Source organism: Ranitomeya variabilis, chromosome 4 (genome assembly GCF_051348905.1).
Source record: "Ranitomeya variabilis isolate aRanVar5 chromosome 4, aRanVar5.hap1, whole genome shotgun sequence".
Taxonomy (NCBI): Eukaryota; Metazoa; Chordata; class Amphibia; order Anura; family Dendrobatidae; genus Ranitomeya; species Ranitomeya variabilis.
The window spans coordinates 640,426,349-640,438,811 of record NC_135235.1 but is presented as its reverse complement, the minus strand read 5'-3'; the positions used below and the strand labels follow the sequence as shown (position 1 = coordinate 640,438,811).

At 45.5% G+C, this 12,463-nt stretch overlaps 1 protein-coding gene across 2 annotated transcripts in view; it reads right to left on the bottom strand.

Annotated features, from left to right (window-relative positions):
* Positions 1-12,058, bottom strand: part of LOC143767371 (uncharacterized) — a 39,047-nt gene extending 26,989 nt beyond the window's left edge. The window contains exon 1 of one of the 2 annotated variants that reach the window (XM_077255659.1): positions 11,982-12,058. The gene's annotated coding sequence lies outside the window, so the exon portion shown is untranslated. The remainder of the gene's footprint in view (positions 1-11,981) is intronic. The other variant, XM_077255660.1, reaches the window with a different exon arrangement.
* Between the last annotated feature and the right edge of the window lie 405 nt (positions 12,059-12,463).

Here is a 12,463-nt window from a genome sequence, read left to right as displayed (position 1 = left end):
AGGGCTCAGGTATACACTCCGGGTTTTTTGTCAACTCCCTTCCCCCTTGAAAAAGGAACGAGACAGGAATGTCGATTGTCCCCCCTCCTCTTCAACTTAGCACTGGAGCCCTTAGTCCATATTTGATCAGATCTGAACACTTTCGGGAATTCAAACTAATAAGAAGTCAATTCAGGCTGCCTTTTTTGCGGATGACGTCATTCTATGTATATCTGATCCCACTCAACATCTGCCTATAGTGCTTGACTTACTTAAAAGTTTCGGTTCTTACTCTGGCTTCAAAATTAATAGAAAAAAAAAGAGAAATACTTCCACTAACTTTACTCAACTAGGTCTTTGGGAGGTATAACATTAGCTCCATCGTATATAACCTACGGTATTTGGGAATTAAAATAGGCCGATTACCAACATCTCTATACACCCTAAATTATCTCCCTCTAATTAAAAAAAAATACTACTAAGCTAAAGGCATGGCACAATTTACCTTTATCTTTTATGGGGAGGGCACACTTGGTGAAAATGATCAGTACAGCCAGGCTCATGTACCAACTACAAACCTTACCATTACTCCTGAAACATTCTGACGTCACCATACTCAACATGGCCTTCAGCCACTTTATATGGAGGGGGTAAATGTCCTAGGATTAGTCTGTGTATGGCGATGGAGTCTAAGTACGTCGGAGGTATCTATTTTCCAAAGCATTCGAAGCTATAATCTTGCCTGCCTCTCTCGCTATATAATAGACTGGCTTCACAAGAGACATACCGTATATACTCGAGTATAAGCCGAGATTTTCAGCCCAAATTTTGGGGCTGAAAGTGCCCCTCTCGGCTTATACTCGAGTCATGATCGGTGGTGGGGTCGGCGGGTGAGCACTGTCATATACTTACCTAGTCCCGGCGATCCTGGCGCTCCCCCTGCCTGTCACACTGTCTTCGGTGCCGCAGCCTCTTCCCCTGAGCGGTCACGTGGGACCGCTCATTAGAGAAATGAATAGGCGGCTCCACCTCCCATAGGGGCGGAGCCGCCTATTCATTTCTCTAATGAAGCGGTGCCGGTGACCGCTGATAGAGAAAGAGGCTGCGGCACCAAAGACAGGCAGGGGGAAGGAGCGGGACGCCGGGAGCAGGTAAGTATGTCATATTACCCTGTCCTCGTTCCACACGCCGGGCGTCGCGCCATCTTCCCGGCGTCTCTCCGCTCTGACTGTTCAGGCAGAGGGCGCGATGACGCATATAGTGTGCGCGCAGCCCTCTGCCTGATCAGTCAGTGCGGAGAGACGCCGGGAAGATGGCGCCGAGGAGCTGCAAGCAAGACAGGTGAGTATGTTTTTTTTTTTTTTTATTGCAGCAGCAGCAACAGCTATGGGGCAATAATGGACGGTGCAGAGCACTATATGGCACAGCTATGGGGCAATAACGGTGCAGAGCACAATATATGGCACAGCTATGGGGCAACGGTGCAGAGCACTATATGGCACAGCTATGGGGCAACGGTGCAGAGCACTATATGGCACAGCTATGGGGCAACGGTGCAGAGCACTATATGGCACAGCTATGGGGCAATAATGGTGCAGAGCACTATATGGCACAGCTATGGGGCAATGGTGCAGAGCACTGTATGGCACAGCTATGGGGCAATAATGGTGCAGAGCACTGTATGGCACAGCTATGGGGCAATAATGGTGCAGAGCACTATATGGCACAGCTATGGGGCAGTAATGGTGCAGAGCACTATATGGCACAGCTATGGGGCAATGGTGCAGAGCACTATATGGCACAGCTATGGGGCAATGGTGCAGAGCACTATATGGCACAGCTATGGGGCAATGGTGCAGAGCACTATATGGCACAGCTATGGGGCAATAATGGACGGTGCAGAGCACTATATGGCACAGCTATGGGGCAACGGTGCAGAGCACTATATGGCACAGCTATGGGGCAATAACGGTGCAGAGCACTATATGGCACAGCTATGGGGCAATGGTGCAGAGCACTATATGGCACAGCTATGGGGCAATGGTGCAGAGCACTATATGGCACAGCTATGGGGCAATGGTGCAGAGCACTATATGGCACAGCTATGGGGCAATGGTGCAGAGCACTATATGGCACAGCTATGGGGCAACGGTGCAGAGCATTATATATATGGCACAGCTATGGGGCAACGGTGCAGAGCATTATATATATGGCACAGCTATGGGGCAACGGTGCAGAGCATTATATATATGGCACAGCTATGGGGCAACGGTGCAGAGCATTATATATATGGCACAGCTATGGGGCAACGGTGCAGAGCATTGTATATATGGCACAGCTTTATGTGGAGTATCTATGGGGCAATGGTGCAGAGCATTGTATATATGGCACAGCTTTATGTGGAGCATCTATGGGGCCATAATGAACGGTGCAGAGCATTATATGTGGCACAGCTTTATGTGGAGCATCTATGGGGCCATAATGAACGGTATGGAGTATCTATTTTTAATTTTGAAATTCACCGGTACCTGCTGCATTTTCCACCCTAGGCTTATACTCGAGTCAATAAGTTTTCCCAGTTTTTTGTGGCAAAATTAGGGGGGTCGGCTTATACTCGAGTATATACGGTACCTATTCTGATTACAAACTGGAATCTGACTATGCCTGTCCATTTAATTTAATAGCCCTTCTCCATTCCCGGTTTGCCTTGTTACCCCCAGGAATTAAAGATCGATTATTCTTAGGGATACTAAAAACTTGGAAACTCAGTAATGAAAAAATTTGGTTTATCTTTTAGAGTCTCAAAACACCTTCCTCTATGGCGTAATCCTGAAGGACCTCTGCACCCTTTTGCAAAGTTTCAAAATGGCTAAGATAAAAAGAAGCCAAAATCCAGTCTGGTGCCGGCGCTACCGAAAATTGTAACATGTGATAGATCGGCTTATTTAAAAAAAATTTTATTCTAAATGTACCAAGCAAAAAAAACGCGTTTTGGCTTCAAAAAAGCGTTCATTAGTTAAAATACACATCCATACTGGAACAATAACCGTGTCTTTTTGAACCCTTTTTACAAAGGAAAAAAACTAGCACCAATACTCCACTTGATTTGCTTACTCCGCTTAATTAGATTAACTCTTTAGCACAGGATAAAGGATATAATTCACTAAGAGAAAAAAAGGAATTTATATGTAAACGTGAACCACATATCTTAAAAAGTTGTACTCTAGTGAAAGGTAATCATACATTATGAAGCAAAAAAAACAACAATCGAAGAAGATCTGACAACTGATTCTGTCATGTCGGACGCTGTTCACACTAGGGCATCCGACAGACAGCAGTAATTCCACTTACGTCCACTACACGCTCAGTGGCGTCGGCTAGATTTTATCCAGCTTGCTCTGGGTTAATCTAGCTGGTAATCAGGTTGGAGGCTAGGTCACGCCCACGGCCTTTAAATAGTCGCTCTGGACTTTGGGCGTCGCCGATTATAGCTTGTGCTTTTTGCCTAGTGATTCCGGTCTGGAGTGGTGGTCTTGTTGTAGGAATATCGTATCTGGTGGTGTATAATCCCTTGTCATATTCCTCCTTCATATTTGTATTTGTTTTGCCCTGTGCACATTATAATGTATTCCTGTGTGTCTGCGGCGTGGTGCGTTTTTCAGTTTTCCCTGTCTGTGCTTTCTGTGGGGATTGGTGTGTGGTCTCTTCACTGGGTGGCGGGTGGTGGTTTCAGCTTAGGGCTGAAACAGGAGTCAGGGTCAGGCCTGGCGGCCCAGACATGCACACCTTTAGTGTAACTTCTGGGAAAGGGACAGACAGAGTTTCCCTAGCCTGAGGGATATCACAGGGGCCCGGATAACCAACCTTAGTCTACCCAGTTCCCCCATGACAGATTCTTGGTAAGAACAATTATGGTGGCAGAAAAAAAAATAAAAAATAAAATAAAAAAATAAATTGTAATACACCTGATCGCTATATTAATAGGTATTAATATCTCTAAACTTTCTCGTTCACATCGCTCAGATTATTCAGGTGTAGGGCTTGTAACCGAAATATCCAAAAAGATTCCTTCTTGTTTAATATTTGATTGCGATTCAGCACTCGAGAAGGTGTAATTTCTACTGGTGTAACTGTTATTTGGAATTTTTTATTGTGCGTTAATAACATGTGCCGCGACAAGCTATGCTGAAGGAAAACGATTTTTGTATTGTGATGGTGTCCATTGATTCTTGCTCTGACTGTTTGTGTTGTGCGGCCACCATATTGGAGGCCGCAACAGCACATGATTACGTACACAACATAGTCACTGTCGCAAGACAAATGTTGCTTAATCTCAAAGACCTCACCCGTACTAAATGAACTGATCAAGTAAGCCCCAAGATGTTGCATGTATAGGAATTACTCAATCCACATTTCTAGACGCCCGGAGTTTTTATCAGAATCTTTGCATATGCACCTTGCACTAATTTTTTGGGATATTTTTTCTCAAGAAATCTGGCCTTAAGAATTTTTGCTTGTTCCACATAGTCAGGCTACACAGTCAGCCTCACTACTGCAATTCTTTAAAATGCATAGAAATTGACTATGTGGTACATTTTGCTTCCATTTGCAACAAAGCACACTACGGAATTCCAAAAAAAAGCTACTATCTACGTTTTTGAAAAAGGGTTTTGTCACTATGCGGCTGTCTTTGTGGCTAACTTCAAGATCTAGAAAAGTGATTTTATTTTTATCTAAATTTGCAGTAAAAGTAATTTGTGTATAGTTTGTTAATTAATTCCCATGCTTGTTCTTGTTTTTTTTTTTTTTTTGCTTTATAATGTATGATTACCTTTCACTAGAGTATAAGATTTTTAAGATATGTGGTTCACATTTACATATACCATATATATGCAGCACTCCAGGTGACCGGTTGCTGCAGTGATGTTGCTTTTCCTTCGGGAAAGGTGATGTCATGCTCAGAGGCAAAGGAGTTCTCTTCACCAGGTAAGGCACTTACATGCAACACATTCTAAATCCAGGCCAGGAGGGGGAGCTCAAGACACGGATTCTGGGGAGCTTCCCTAAACTATATGTTTCTTGACCTAGAGGAGGAGCTAGCAAGTTAGACACAGGAGTTGTAGGGAGAAGTTGGAAGGAGAAGGACTTCTGGAGCAGACTTGAGAGGCCTGGCAGCCACGAGGGAGCTGAAGCCTCTGGGAAGGAGCAACCTGTTAGGTTGCATGTGAAGCAGCCCGGAAGGGAAAGAGAACAGGAGAGAGGCAGAGCTCAGAGGGGAACAGTGGAAGGGCACCTTAGGAGCTGAAGCGCAGTATTACCTGTCCCAGGACAGGAGGAAACTGGAGGACTTTGTAGGAAGCTTAAAGCAGCAGGGACCTCACCTAGAAAGGCGAAATTAGGAAAGACTCATGGACCTCTACTGGGAAAGGAGAACTTTCACTTGCCTCTGAGCCGGCCGGACCACCATCATCCGTGCCTGGTACCCTGGACTGTGGCCAGCAACCTACAGTAAACCAGGTAAAGACTACAACTTGTCTCCGCCATTTTGTTCACCGGCTACACCATCTACGCCACACACCAAAGGACCATTGGGGACCCCGTTTCACCTGTGGGAAGTGTAACATCTGGGCTGCCGCAACATCCCCCAGGGGACCCCTTTAAAAGCAGCGTTGGTCCTATTGCTGACCAAACTCCACAGGTGGCGTTACAACAAACTTTATCCCTTTAAAGACCTTTCCCTTTAACGTTGATGCCCAGGACCACGGACCGGGTTGCCACCGTGACATCCCCCTTGAAAGACCAGGACCCGGTACTGAGTACCCCACAGCCCTGGAGGCGCGTCATATACTCGTGTATAAGCTGAGATTTTAAGCACAATTTTTTGTGCTGAAAATGCCCCTCGGCTTATACATGAGTCAATTGTTCAGAACGCTGGCGGGGGAGGCGGAGCGGCATAGCAGCGGCAAGAGGCGGCGGCTGTGGCACAGTGACAGCTGCAGCCGCCGGCTATCAGAAGACATCATACTCACCCTCTGTCGCTGCATCTCCGTCCCTGCATGTCCGTTGTCTCGGTACCAGCGGCTCTCCTCTCCTGTGCTGAGCGGTCTTGTGGTACCGCTCATTACCTTACCGTGATTAGAGGAGAGCCGCCGGCTCCGTGACAAGGGAAAGTGATGCAGTGATGGAGGGTGAGTATGACGGGGAGGGGGGGGCAATGTGAGCCATGCATATACAACCAGGTTAAGGAGGGAGCCGAGCCATGGGGGACGGGGGAGCTGAGCAATACGGTACAGGGGGAGCCACATACCAGGACAGGATGAGGGGACCCACACATACCAGGACAGGACAGGGAGAGCCAAGCATAGCAGGACAGGGATGAGGGGGACAATGCATACCCGGCTTATACTCGAGTCAATAAGCTTACCCAGTTTTCTGTGGCAAAAGTAGGTGCCTTGGCTTATACTCGGGTCGGCTTATATTCGAGTATAAATGGTAAATTCCTTTTCCTCTTAGGGAATTATATCCTTTTTCCACCTGTGCTAAAGAGTTAAACTAATTAAGAGGAGTAAGCAAAATAAGTGGAGTGTTGAGGCTAGTAACAACACCCCTCCCTTTTCCTTTGTAAGGCTATGTGCACACATTGCGGATTTTGCTGCGGATCCGCAGCGGATTGGCAGGATTCGCAGCACTTTTCCATGCGTTGTACAGTACCATGTAAACGTATGGAAAAGAAATCCACAGTGCCCATGGTGCGGAAAATACCCCACGGAAACACTGCATTGTATTTTCCGCAGCATATCAATTCTTTGTGCGGATTCCGCAGCGGTTTACACCTGCTCCTCAATAGGAATCCGCAGGTGTAAAACCGCAGGTGGAATCCGCACACTAATGCGCAACGTGTGCACATAGCCTAAAAAGGATTCATAAAGACATGGTTATTGTTCCAGTATGGATGTATATTTTATCTGGTTAAAGCTTTTTTTCAAGCCGAAATGCGTTCTTTTTACTTGCTACATTTAGATTTTTTTTTTTTTTTTTTAAATAAGCCGATCTATCACGTTACAATTTTTGGTAGCGCCGGCACCAGACTGGATTTTTGCTTCTTTTCACTTTTCACCTGTGGACAATTGAGGATTGCTTCGTTGACCAAGAGCCGTGCAGCAGACCGAGCTACTAGGACCTTGGTTGGGATACTCTCCCAATACACTGGTTCTTCTACCTCAGTTTGGTGAGTGCATTGTGTGGGGGTAAACCACTGTTTGGGTGCATGGCAGAGCTCGGAAGGGAAGGAGTGCCATTTGACTTTTCAATGCAAAATTGGTTGGAATTGAGATGGGACGCCATGTTGCGTTTGGAGAGCCCCTGATGTGCCTAAACATTGAAACCCCCCACAAGTGACACCATATTTTTCCACAAAAATTATTTTTTAGCCCCCCGTTTTGTATTTTCCCAAGTTTAACAGGAGAAATTGGACCCCAAAAGTTGTTGTGCAATTTGTCCTGAGTATGCTGATACCCCATATGTGGGGGGTAACCACCTTTTGGGCACATGGCAGAGCTCGGAAGGGAAGGAGCGCCATTTGGAATGCAGACTTAGATGGAATGGTCTGCAGGCCTCACATTGCGTTTGCAGAGCCCCTAATGTACCTAAACAGTAGAAACCCCCACAAGTGACCCCATATTGGAAACTAGACCACCCAAGGAACTTATCTAAATGTGTTGTGAGAACTTTGAACCCCCAAGTGTTTCACTACAGTTAATAACACAGAGCCGTGAAAATAAAAAATCATTTTTTTTTCCACAAAAATAATCTTTAACACCCAGTTTTGTATTTTTCCAAGGGTAACAAGAGAAATTGGTCCCCAAAGGTTGTTGTCCAATTTGTCCTGAGTACGCTGATACCCCATATGTGGGGGAAACCACCGTTTGGGCGCATGGCAGAGCTCGGAAGGGAAGGAGCGCCATTTGGAATGCAGACTTAGATGGACTGGTCTGCAGGCGTCACGTTGCATTTGCAGAGCCTCTGATGTACCTAAACAGTAGAAACCCCCCACAAGTAACCCCATATTGGAAACTAGACCCCCCAACAAACTTGTCTGGATGTGTTGTGAGAACTTTGAACCCCAAAGTGTTTCACTACAGTTAATAACGCAGAGCCGTGAAAATAAAAAATCATTTTTGTCCCACAAAAATGTTTTTTTAGCCCTCCAAATTTTTATTTTCCCAAGGGTAACAAGAGAAATTGGATGCCAGAAGTTGTTGTCCAATTTGTCCTGAGTACGCTGATACCCCATATGTTGGGGTAAACCCCTGTTTGGGTGCACGAGAGAGCTCGGAAGGGAAGGAGCACTGTTTTACTTTTTCAACGCAGAATTGGCTGAATTGAGATCAGACGCCATGTCGCGTTTGGAGAGCCCAGATGTGCCTAAACAGTGGAAACCCCCAATTCTAATTGAAACCCTAACCCAAACACACCCCTAATCCCAACCACAACCCCTAACCACCAACCCTAACCACACCCCTAACTCCAACACATCCCTAACCCTAATCCCAACCATAACCACACCCCTAACCCTAATCCCAACCGTAAATGTAATTCAAACCCTAACCCTAGCCCCAACCCTAACCCTAGTCCCAACCCTAACCCTAATCCTAACCCTAGCCCCAACCCTAACCCTAGCCCTAACCCTAATGGGAAAATGGAAATAAATACATTTTTTGAATTTTTTTATTTTTCCCTAACTAACGGGGTGATGAAGGGGGGTTTGATTTACTTTTATAGCAGGTTTTTTAGCGGATTTTTAAGATTGGCAGCTGTCACACACTAAAAGACTCTTTTTATTGCAAAAAATATTTTTTTGCGTTACCACATTTTGAGAGCTATAACTTTTCCATATTTTGGTCCACAGAGTCATGTGAGGTCTTATTTTTTGCGGGACGAGTTGCCGTTTTTATTGGTAACATTTTCGGGCACGTGATGTTTTTTGATCGCTTTTTATTCTGATTTTTGTGAGGCAGTGTGACCAAAAACCAGCTATTCATGAATTTCTTTTTTTTTTGGGGGGGGGGCGTTTATACCGTTCCGAGTTTGGTAAAATGGATAAAGCAGTTTTATTCTTCAGGTCAGTACCATTACAGCGATACCTCATTTAGATTTTTTTTTTATGTTTTGGTGCTTTTATACGATAAAAACTATTTTTTAGAAAAAATAATTATTTTTCCATCGCTTTATTCTGAGGACTATAACTTATTTTTTTGCTGATGATGCTGTACGGCAGCTAGTTTTTTGCGGGACAAGATGACGTTTTCAGCGGTACCATGGTTATTTATATCTGTCTTTTTGATCGCGTGCTATTCCACTTTTTGTTCGGCGGTATAATAATAAAGGGTTGTTTTTTGCCTCTTTTTTTATGGTGTTCACTGAAGGGGTTAACTAGTGGGACAGTTTTATAGTTCGGGTTGTTACGGACACAGCGATACTAAATATGTGTACTTTTATTGTTTCTTTTAGTTTAGATAAAGGAATGTATTTATGGGAACAATATATATATATATATATATTTTTTTTTTTTTTTCTTTATTTAGGAATTTTTTTTTTTTTTTTTTACACATCCGAATATTTTTTTTTTTTACACTATAACATTGCCCCGGGGGGGGGGGGGGGGGGGGCATCATGTTATAATGTAAGATCGCTGACCTGACCTTTGCTGTGCACTGTGTCAGATCAGAGATCTAACGTGCACTCCTGGAGGCTTCCCAGCACCCTCTCTGAGCAGGCGCTGGTAAGCCACCTTCCTGCAGGACCCGGATGCAGCCCCACGGCCATTTTGGATCCGGGGCTTGCAGGGAGGAGACGCTCGATACAAGGTGAGCATATCGCCTTGTACCGAGGGTCTCAGGGAAGCCCGCAGGGAGCCCCCTCCCTGCGCGATGCTTCCCAATGCCCCCGGAACGCTGCGATCATGTTTGATCGCAGTGTGCCGGGGGTTAATGAGCCGGGGGGCGGTCCGTAACCACTCCTGGCACATAGTGCCGGATGTCAGCTGCGATAGTCAGCTGACACCCGGCTGCGCTCCCTCCGTGAGCGCAGCTGATCGCGCTGGACATACTATTCCGTCACTGGGAATTAAGTCCCAGGTCACCTTGACGGGATAGTACGTCCAATGGGATTAAGGGGTTAACCACCAGGTCCTCATTGAAACTTCAATTCCAAGAAGTAAATGCTGGACCAGACTCTGATACCTCATGCACGGCCCATGGCTGGCTGCTTGTGTCTGCTACTAATTTTAGCTTTTTGACCCCCCCCCCCCCCCCCGAAGGTGTTGTCTATATGTTTGGTTTTGCCTTACATTGAATTCTAGTAATATTTGGATACATTCGCCGAATCCAAACCGAAATGTTAGGACATTATAAGGGTTAAAAGTTGGCCAGCAATTTCTCATTTTTTCAACAAAATTTACAAAACCTATTTTTATGGACCACATCACATTTGAAGTGAGTTTGGGGGGTCAAAATAACAGAATATACCCAAAGGTGACACCATTCTAAAAACTGCACCCCTCAAGGTGTGCAAAACCACATTCAAGAAGTTTACTAAGCCTTCAGGTGCTTCATGAGAACTAAAGCAATGTGGAAGGAAAAAATGAACATTTTACTTTGTTCACAAAAAAATTACTTTGGAACCAAACTTTTTTAATTTTCACAAGGGTATCCGGAGAAAATGGACCACAAAATTTGTTGTGCAATTTCTCCTGAGTACGCCGATACCCCATATATGAGTGAAAGCCACTGTTTGGGTGCATGGCAGGGCTCAGAAGAGAAGGAGCACCGTTTGACTTCTTGAACGCAAAATTGACTGGAATCAATGTCGCGTTTGGAGACCCCCTGATATACCTAAACAGTGGAAAAAACCCCAATTCCTCCTCCAACCCTAACACTGCCCTAACCCCAACACATCGATAACCCTAATAATAATCCTAACCCCAACACTACCCTAACCCCAACACCACAACCCTAACCCCAACACAACCCTATCCCCAACCCTAGCCTCAACCCTAACCCTAGCCCAAACCATAACTCTAACCTCAACCCAACCCTAACTATAACCCTAGCCCCAACCCTAACCCTAGCTCAATCCTAACTCTAACCCTAGCCCCAACCCTAATCCTAGCCCCAACCCTAACTCTAGCTATAACTCCAACAATAAGCCTACCCTTAGCCACAACCCTAACCCTAATGGAAATAAATACTTTTTTAATTTTATTATTTTTACCTAACAGGGTGATAAAGGGGGGGGTTTCATTTTCTTTTTTTTTTTTTTGATCACTGTGATAGGGTCTATCACAGTGATCAAAATGAACCAATAGGAAAAATCTCCTATTGTTGCCGGGTGCCGGCCGGCAGATGCACTGCGCATGCACCCATTTTCTTCCCAGAAGACACCGATGGCAAGGGGACAGGACCAGGGGATGCAGGAGGGTCCAGGGACACCAGACTTATCAAGAGGTTCGGGGGACACCATTTCTCTTTCTTCTGATATGCTAGATCATATCACAGGAGAGAGAAATAAATGGGAAATCAGGTTTTTTTTTGCGGTCGCCATTATTCGGTGAATAATGGCGATCACAACACTGGGGACGGTAAAAAACAACCAGAATCATATTCTCCTGTTACCCCCGGTGGCCGAGACCCTGGAGATTTTCCAACGCTGGGAGTAGCTATAACCTTATTTCTCAGCGCCCTTAAAAACATATTGGTGGTCATTAAGGGGTTAATATCTCCTGATAGTGACAACATGGAGCCAGCGATGGCCATAATGGAGACAGTACAGTAACAGAGCAGCGAGCGCCGTCAGGAGGGAAGTGACCCAGTGTAATCTAATACAGACAGAGATCCTGATATGGCGACACAGACGGGAACACGTTCTGTCTCCTGGAATGTGACCGCAGCGCTGAGGGGGTTAATGTCCCCTGCGCCCAGTAATGGGGAATCTCCAGCACCTACCTCCACCTGCAGAGCCGCACACCACATATATGGCTGCTCTGTGCGCACAGGACCTGGGATGAGGTCACAGGAGGGGAGGAGCCATTCTAACTGCAGGAATTTATGTGTAACGTGACCCCCTGACTCCTCCCTTCCTGTGACATCATCACAGGTCCTGTAGGAACAGAACAGCCATATATCTGGTGTAGTGTCTCGGTTGCGTCTAGTTTGGAGTTGATTTTTTGTGGTCCTCAAAAAATCAACTCCATTGTAGCTGATTCACTAGTGAGCCGTCTAGATCGGAGTGGATTTTTTGAGGCCTCATTTTATCAACTCCACTCTAGACGGCTCACTACTGAAGTGACTAGATCGGAGTGGATATTTTGTGGTCCTCATTCCAGCCACTCCACTCTAGATGGTTCACTGGTGAGGTGACTAGATTGGAGTTGAATTTTTGAGGCCTCACTGCAGTCACATGCCTTTGATTACCTCATTTTAGCCAC